This window comes from Triticum aestivum, chromosome 1B (assembly GCF_018294505.1).
Source record: "Triticum aestivum cultivar Chinese Spring chromosome 1B, IWGSC CS RefSeq v2.1, whole genome shotgun sequence".
In the NCBI taxonomy this organism is placed as follows: Eukaryota; Viridiplantae; Streptophyta; class Magnoliopsida; order Poales; family Poaceae; genus Triticum; species Triticum aestivum.
This window is the reverse complement of record NC_057795.1, coordinates 58816670-58822876: the sequence shown is the minus strand read 5'-3', so window position 1 is coordinate 58822876 and position 6207 is coordinate 58816670. Positions and strand designations below refer to the sequence as shown.

Genomic DNA, 6207 nt, shown 5'->3' with positions numbered 1-6207 from the left:
ATGGATAAAATTGCTTCTTACCCCTATTTTTATGTAAAGGATCTTGTAGGTCGGGTAGCTTCTGCTATCTTTTTTTTGTCGATTATTTATCAAGAAAGCAAAAAGGGTTCTTATCAAATCCACCATAAAATTGGAAAGAAGCATAAAGTAAGTAGACCTGACTCCTTTAATGATGCCTCTATCCGCTATTCTGATATATAAATTCGATGTAGATTAAATTGTATAAGCGAATTTTTTTTATTTCCTTAGACTTAGACCGTGCAAGACAAGAATTTTTCGCTATTTACGATTTCTTATTCTTGTTACTAGATGTTCTATAGGAATAAGAAGAAATCGCAACTCCTTTGCGCTACACATAAAATTGGATTTCGAAGGTCCTTTTTTTCAGAATCCTCTATTTTAGTTCTTCCACCCATGCAATAGAGAGGGAATGGGAAAAGAAGGGTTACTTTTATTTTCATTTTTCCCTTAAAAGATAGACTTTGAAATAGGAGTCTTGGAATAATGCTGAATTCAAAGGTTTATTTCTTTCTATAGTATAAGAAAAAAATTCTATTTCTATAGTATAAGAAAAACAAATAGTATAAGAAAAACAAATCGAATCAAATTCATGCATTTACCACGACCTCGGTTGTGACTCCATAGATAAAAATGGGAAATTTCTCTCTTCGAGACCATTGAAAAAGGGCATTGAACGAGAAAGAAATTGTCCACAGATGATAAAACTATCGTATGCCTTGGAAAGTGATATGAGGTGCTCGGAAATGGTTGAAGTAATGGAATAGGAGGATCACTATGACTATAGCCCTTGGTAGAATTCCTAAAGAAGAAAATGATCTATTTGATACTATGGATGACTGGTTACGAAGGGACCGTTTCGTTTTTGTAGGATGGTCTGGCCTATTGCTCTTTCCTTGTACTTATTTCGCTTTAGGGGGTTGGTTTACAGGGACAACTTTTGTAACTTCTTGGTATACCCATGGATTGGCTAGTTCCTATTTAAGGTTGTAATTTCTTAACCGCAGCAGTTTCTACCCCTGCCAATAGTTTAGCACACTCTTTGTTGCTACTATGGGGCCCCGAAGCACAAGGAGATTTTACTTGTTGGTGTCCATTAGGCGGTCTATGGACTTTTATAGCTCTCCACGGGGCTTTTGCACTAATAGGTTTCATGTTACGCCAATTTGAACTTGCTCGGTCTGTTCAATCGCGGCCTTATAATGCAATCTCATTCTCTGGTCCAATTGCTGTTTTTGTTTCTGTATTCCTTATTTATCCACTGGGGCAATCTGGTTGGTTCTTTGCGCCGAGTTTTGGCGTAGTAGCGATATTTCGATTCATCCTTTTCTGGAAATAGGATCATATCAAATTGCTTTTTCTCTTAACTATGAGTTTTGGTCGGCAAATTCGAAGGAATCATTGAGTGAAAAAGGAGCAAAGAATGACAAAAGACGAGACTCTACTAGTCTTCACTCTTGTGGTTTCCTCTTCCTCGGTTTCTGTTTTCTTATTCGAGATCTTGCTTTTCATGGTTCTCATCTCTGCAACTCGCAACTTTCGCGAGAGAACCAAATCCAAGTTGGTGAAGATCATGATTTGGACCGACACGATATTGGGATCGTTTGATCGATTTCCTTGATTTGATCGCTACTTAATGGGTGTGTGCTCAAAGGATACAAACAGGGATTCGCAAACAAAAAGGGGAATTCGTAGTCACTTTTTCCTGTTGCGTAAAAAAAGGTCTTTATGCGAGAGCAATAGAGGTTGGGATACATCTATGTCTTCTGAGCAACCTCTTTTGGACCTAGAAGTTTCCCTAAGTGACATGGCTAATATGAATATTACAGATTTACTCAGTGTCCATTTTTTATTCCCGTCCATAGCTGTTATGGTTTGTTTCCTAGAGCAGCACTTAGGAGCAGTTGGAAAATAAACCACTTTCAACACCCGGGTGCTAAGAGACATAGGATCTTGTAGAATTCGCCAGGCTTGCCTAGCCAAGATAGCCAGATTCTCAATTTCAATGTCTCTAAATCCCATGCCTCCCTTATACTTCGGCATCGTCATCAAGTCCGACGAGACCCATGCCGTCTTCCTTCCTTTCTACTAAACAGAATTTGACCCTATTTCAGTACCACTTGATAAGCCCGGATCTGTCTGACCAATAGGAGATAGGCAGAAGAACAGCGCTAAGGATAGTTACTGAAAGGCAAGGCTTATATGAATGTGCTTTCTAACAGTCTTAGTCGATTGAAAGAAAGGATTGCTATCCAAGCACGATAAAAAGAATATAGATAGAGCCTCTATAACTCGAGCAAATGCCATGAGTGAGACTCTAGGACTTTCAGCGTTCATCCCATTTATGATAAAGCGTGTACTGATGTAGTCGGCGAGCATCCCATGCTAGAGCAGAAGAGGTTCTTTCTAAATCGGAGTATCGGGACTCATTGAACTTCTTGCACATAAGATTCAAATTAGAGCGTTGAATTCAGATACCGTTTTTGGGATCGATCTTCCGCTACTTCTGAACGGATAGATGCCTACATAACCCTGGTTCAATCTTTTCGAGGGTGTCGGAATAAGACCTAATGTAGTTCTCGGTCCTTTTTCAAAAGGTGCTTTTGTAGCTTCTTCACTTCGGCACCTTATTCTGTCTGAAACATTTCTTAACCCAATGCTAATGATTGATTGGATCATCCGATCCCTTTCTTAAAGAAAAGAATTATTACAACTTTCACATGGAGTGAAAGGGACGCTGTTCAGAAAGCAGGAAAAAAACCCTTTCTACGTCTGCGCCCTGCTAGAAGCTGAAGCTATCACACCAGGTAGAATAGAGACACTTGACAAAAGACGAGCAACAGCCCCTGACTGCGCCCGTGACTGCAGCCTCTGTTCCCTTTCGTACTCAATCTTCTAGCATTCTCCCTGGATCCAGGGATGACGGTATCGATTGAACCCGGGGTGGGTTCAAAATGGCAGGGTCTTGCACTGCAGGAGCAAGGGGTGTGTCCGCTGCTGCTTTGATCTGTTAAGAATGCAATTCGACTGTGTCAGCTTCTTTTATTGAACCAGTACGGTGCCATTGTTCTTTTTGAGGAAACAGATTCCATTGTTGTAAATCACACGTACCTCCTCCAGCTGCATGATGGACTGGGATGCACTGGCAGCATCGAGAGGGAGGATGTTGAACGGCGCATAGATGTCTTTCTTCTCTTGCACATCCTTGTGCAAGAGAATAATCTGTGAAGCAGAATATTAGAGGAAGTCGTCGCGTTCGAGAGTCCTAGATTTCAATTGAGCTAATTAGAGTAGACAGTGAGCACGAACCTCTGGGTTGACTTCTTCAACCTTCTCGTTTTTGTTGACGGCGCGGAGCACCTCGAAGAGGACTCCGGCGGTCTGGTAGGCCTTCCCAAGTTGGGCCCTGAAGGCGACATTGGCATGGGACAGGGTGTGTCATGGCTAGGATTAGATTTATAACGAGATAGAGCTCTGGTTTGGAGCTTCAAAATTACCGGTTCCCCTTTGTCAAGTGCACGGACGTAGTTCTCGTAGTACTGCTGATAAAAACTCTCAATTTCACGGGTATCGCTCTTCTTCACGCGCTTCGCGAGACTGGGGCTATTATCCTGTGGTGTTGCATAAGAGCAAAAACATAAAATTATGTAGTGGCATATTTGGATTCGAGAGGGTAGTTATGCAAAATCCAAAAAAAAATCCCCCAATCTTCCTGCTCCTAGACCCTATTTTGCTCTGGCTTTTAGGTTAGATTCAATCTTATTTTCTTTCAATCTTTCTCACCGTGTCTATTTCCCCGCTTCTTTTCCAAACTAGTAAAATGGAATCATTTCAAAAGGACGTCCAGAAACTAAGGCTAACCCAATTTGCCTCTCCAAAACAAAAATAAAAAAATATAGAAATGCTAGCGCACGAAACTGATTGATCGAAATGAATCATGAAGAGGATATTAGAACCTCGAATTGGTTTACCATAATGTCCAAATTAATTCTAAACTCTACATTTCATCAGGCATAAATTACACAAAGATTGGCCATGACTTAAGGACTAAATAATCTAAACATGTTTGTTTTTGTGGATCCTGAATAAAAGGAGATGCAGTGGATTTCCCTCGGTCAATAAACAACTGGAACTTAGCACATGTACATATAAAATAGAAGGAGCAAAGGATGCAACATATCATTCTATTGCAGTATTACACTACTTCTGGAACAACATAATTAATAAATTCAGCTTGCATGCTTGTTTCATGACATCTCCTGACAAGTACCAATTTTACCACCTTGGGCATCGGCTAATTATCATCTTATCACACAATTGCAATTTTATTGAATTGGAAATCAAATGAACTGAGGATTCATAAAACATCATATAAATTGCAAATACAAACTACAAGTAGGCAGACACCATAACAATTCAACCGCATTTATTTTCTCTGAGCATTTTACAATAACAGATCACTCATACGTGGAGATATCAATTAAGCTACTGGTTCTCTTATATTAGCTTGTTTTCCAGCATAGTGTAACTTGAATTCTGAGACTTATAGCCAATCATAGCGATACACTTATCCACCTAGCAATTTATTAAAGCTTTAGCAGGCAAGTAATGAAAGCTACTAGCTATATACATTGGTTTCACAACAGGGTGAAAATTGCAAACCATGCAAGGCAAATAAAGGCACGGGGCAAGCCAAAAGCAGCAAGCAACTAGAAACAAACTGAAATGAATGAAACTAACGAAGGAAACACCACATACGCTAGAGCATGCAAAATACATGGAGCCATGGAGATTGCGTCTCACCTTCTCAAGTCGTTGGAGCAGAGCAGTCTTAAACTGCCTGACTCCGCGACCGATAGAATTCTGATCCAGACGGTGCGCCTTCTCGAATGCGTAAAACCGACCTATGTTCGCAGCAAAAAAATAGAAAAATAAAGCGAGCAAAACGCTAGAAACTTCCATTTACTTTGCAGGATGTAGTTGAAACTAGAAACCAATTACCCGAGTCCCCATTCAAGATACGTGAAACTATTCTAGCCAAACCAATTGACCATAACTATCCGATTGCAACATGATTTCAACAAAACGAAGAAAGTATCGGAAATACCACTATATAGTACATCTAATCTACTCCCTCAAGTGTGAAACACAAAGGTGCTCCGAAATGAACAAGTAATACGTATGGATGATCGCCGAAAGCAAAATCTAATGCGGATGCTTACGAACATACTCCAAAATTAGCTCTCCAAAGCAAGGGAAAATGGCAAAGCCAGAAAAGTTCTCCAGGAAATCACACTAACTGGTTTTCTGCATAGACTCGTATGATAATGAATCAAAAGCAAAACATCCTCGAAAACCACGAATCGAGGCGTGCATGTGCCCCCCAAAAAAATATAAGAACAAACATTTTTGAACGTGGGAACACAAAACTTTTCCAAGTACACACAGCCTATGCGGCATTGATCCGACGCCAAAAAAATGAACCAGGAGCGCTCGCTCTGCCACAAAATCCAAACCCAAACGCATCAAAACAGCATGCGAAATGCACCATACGTATCCCCGCAAAAACGAATGCACGTACAGAGGTAAGCGACTCGGGGGCGCTCGGGCTCGATCTCGGCGGTGACGCGCAGGATGGGCACGATGCTGCTGAGCGTGGACGGGACGACCTCGTTGTCGAACACCTCCATGGAGAAGGTCGCCATGCCCAGGTGGGAGGGGAGGCAGGTGAATAAATAGAGGTCCGGCCTTGCGTGCCCGTGGCTATTTATACGTCGATCCAACGGCCAAGATCAGCTGCTTCTTGGGAAAGGGAACCGCGGGGGAGACCGGAGGTGTCGGTGTGGTGGAAATGCTGAGCTCTGCTGCTTGGTGAGGGGTTTATCTGTCTGGACGGTGGGGCGAGCATCGTGGCTGGCCACTGGAACACTTCGCTGCCTTTTTATCACCTTAAAATTCGCTTACACACTAGGAAATGTTCTGCTGACAGCAGTGCCCCACAACGTTCAGCTTTGAAGAGGGTCTGTTTTTCTGTATAGAAAAGATTACAAGGTTCACACCTTTTGCTTTCTGCCATTTCTTGGGCCCAGTGTCAGTGAGATGCAAGAATGACGTGTGAGTTAGTGGGGGTGCTTGCTGGTAGGAAATGTTCAGGCCCTTTTCACCCGCGACGCGATACCGGAGTTATAC

General features: G+C 41.9%; 1 pseudogene; it reads left to right on the top strand.

Moving 5' to 3' along the window:
* Positions 1-550: 550 nt before the first annotated feature.
* LOC123086624 (photosystem II D2 protein-like) lies at positions 551-1357 on the top strand (annotated as a pseudogene).
* The last annotated feature ends 4850 nt before the right edge of the window (positions 1358-6207 follow it).